The sequence below is a fragment of the Diospyros lotus genome, chromosome 11 (genome assembly GCF_014633365.1).
Source record: "Diospyros lotus cultivar Yz01 chromosome 11, ASM1463336v1, whole genome shotgun sequence".
NCBI lineage: Eukaryota > Viridiplantae > Streptophyta > Magnoliopsida > Ericales > Ebenaceae > Diospyros > Diospyros lotus.
This window is the reverse complement of record NC_068348.1, coordinates 2,157,634-2,160,879: the sequence shown is the minus strand read 5'-3', so window position 1 is coordinate 2,160,879 and position 3,246 is coordinate 2,157,634.

Below are 3,246 nucleotides of genomic sequence, written 5' to 3'. Positions count from 1 at the left end.
AATGATATAAGAATTCAAGAGAATAAAGAAAGAACGTAAGATCACAAGAGAAAATAATAGAGAAAATAAGAGAGAACAAAAACAATTCTCAAAGAGAGAATTCTAAGAAAACAACTAAGTTTTGATTCAAGAATAATAATCACTCTTACAAATTCAATCAAGTGAGCTATTTATAGCCCACAAAATGCAATACAAACCACACAATTTCAATTATTCAACTAGACATAATTATATTTATTAGACACTCACACACTTAAAATTAAATGGACTTTAGTTATAATACACGTGTAAAGTTAAATGGATTTTAGCTAAAATACACACATAATAAAGCATTCATAAAGGTAAATGAATTTTAGGTATAATACACACCTAATAGTTAAATGGATTTTAGTTAAAAAACACACCTAATAAAACACTTATAAAATAAATTTTTAAAAATAAAAAAAAAATAAATTTCTACAATTGGGTTTTTGGCCTTTATTAGGATTGAAAAAAATACTTGGGCCTTGTCTAAATGATGTCTTCCATGAGCTTGCTCAAGTTGAGCCTTAAACATGTGTTTGTCCTTAGACCTTCAATTTAATGGGTATGTGTTGGATTTGAATTCTTCATGGATTGGGTTTGAATTCTTCATTCTTCAATTCAATTTAAGTCTCCAAACCCACATTCTTCATGCCTACAAGCAAGCAATTGAATGTTATTAAATTATATATTATGTATATATTTATATGATATATTATATGGTATATTATATACTTATATATTATATAGATGCTCCATGCATGCACTCCATTGAATATATGTATTATGTTATAATATATATATTATGTTTACATGTTTATTATAATTTATTACACATAACTATTCAATTAAACCAATTTAAAATCAAAACGGGGGTTATAATTATAATAAAATCTTATAAAATTAACCACTAATCAGTTTACCATTTTTTTATTGAGCTCATAAATCTTTTTACTTATAAACTGTATAAAGCTTAAAAGCTTACTAGAGTTTAAATTGATAATGTGTAATAAATGTGTTTTAAGATATCATTTATATAATTATGTGTTTAGTTTGAAAAAACTAATAACCTATCAGAATTTTACAAAAAAGACTAATATGGACATGTTATTAAATAATATAAATAAAATTTATAAAAATATTATTTTTTAGTAAAAATAAATTATAAATTGATGTCCAACTTATAAAATTGTTACAATTATGTGTTAATAAATTATACACAATTACTAAAAAATTATATTAATACAATACTTTATGTTTAAATTTAAGTTTAATTAATAAAAATGTTAAATATATTAATATAATAGACATTAATATATATATATGGACCGTGCTACATGTTAGTGTTGTGTGCCCTGATGTTAGATTTGGATGACATTTAGCGAGCTTATTTTAATGCATTAATTATGTTTTTGTATAATCTATAAAAGACAAGATTTTCTTTATTTATATTTTCTCCAATCAGTTATATAAATGAGTTTCTAGATTTTCTGTGTGAGAATCTTATTCTCCAAGTATTGAGACTATGTGATAGGATTTTATGGTAACAAAATATCTTAAATTATTCATAGTTCTTAGATTTTTTGGATGAGCACTCCGATTAATCGAGTATGGACTAGTATAGGGGTTACTATCTCATTCAGTATGGGGATACTGATGGGAGGATGGTGTGTCACACGCCATATGACATGAGATGTCACTAGTAAACCTGTGGGTAGTCGTTGGGGAACGATCAGTCGAATGTGATGCCAATGAATGACCACTTGGCATGGTGGATAATGGTAATGTCATCAGGTTGCAATGATATGTTGATCCTTAAAGTTGAATCGACACAGTTTTTTTGTGTATTGATGTGCCGGATTTACTAATAAAGTAAATCATCTAATTGGGAGGTGGGAACGTTCATCCATGTGATTTCGTATTACTGGTATATGGAGACAGGTGTTGGGAATAGGATCCGTCGCCCTTATCGGTATTTGATGGGATGAATGTCCTATGTGATCTATTGTTGATGTGACAAGACAGTCCATGCCCAAGACATAGTGAAAGTCAAAAAAAGTCTTTCCTGAGGTGTCATTTAGTCACATTAATGAGATTTGACACATAATTACTGAATTTGTGAATTTGTGCCTCCATGACTCTCGCTCAGTCAGGACATTAGGTGATAGAAGGATTATATTACATTGTAATCGCCAACTATAATAGGTTCACTTGAAGTAAGACTTCGCTACCACATATACTGTCTTAAGTCGTTGCTAAGCACTATTCAATAACTCTCAGAACGTTGTCAGGAATTTAGAGAAGTTCTGGTGATGGGTTAAGGGGTTGATCGATACCGAAAGGGGTTTTAGTGTTATCTGATTGCTACTAGGTAGTGAACTTAGAAAGTCATACACCATATAATGTTGCGTTTGGTATCAACAACGTGTATCCAAAATGTCTCTAGGATTGATTGGTCAAAAGTTGATAATTAGCCCTCCTATTAATAGTGCATGATGCATAGTATAGAGTAATAATATATAGTACATAGTAATAATGCATAGTGTATAGTAATGTATAGTATATAGTAATAATGCATAGTGTATAGTAATAATGCATAGTGCATAATACATAGTGCATAGTGAAATTGCATATTTGATTGAGTTAAATCATTGGAGGTGGGGAAGGGTTGCGGATTTCAAAGGAAAATTAAATTTGGAGAGGGGAATGAAGATAAAGAGAAGGAAGTTTATTCAATGACAGAGGCAGAGCCTTTGCCTTCCCCCCCCCCCTTCTCTCTCTCATTTCTTTCAATGTAGCTTTTTCTGTTTCCTCTTCTTTTTCAACTAAAAAATCATAAAAATTATACGTGTAATTGCTATGCATATAATTTTGAGACATGGACACTGGTGATACGTAGATCCTCTGTGTCTAGTATAGGAAGATGTGACCTAAACGATACCCTACTGCATACTAGGGGTGAACAGACTAGGACCACGACAATGTGAGGTGGACACAGTCTCAGTACATAAATAGTTTCTGTACCCCATGTAACGCCCTACTTTTTTCGAGCGTTAAATAACTTATCACTACAAGAATTTGAGGGTTTTACCCACACATAAATTATCCACACATATTATATGTAGGTATTTACCCACACATAATAGTAATATGTGTGGGTAATTAAATTAGATAAACTTGTTATATTATCCACATTTATTATGTGTGGGTAAATTGGTATACCCA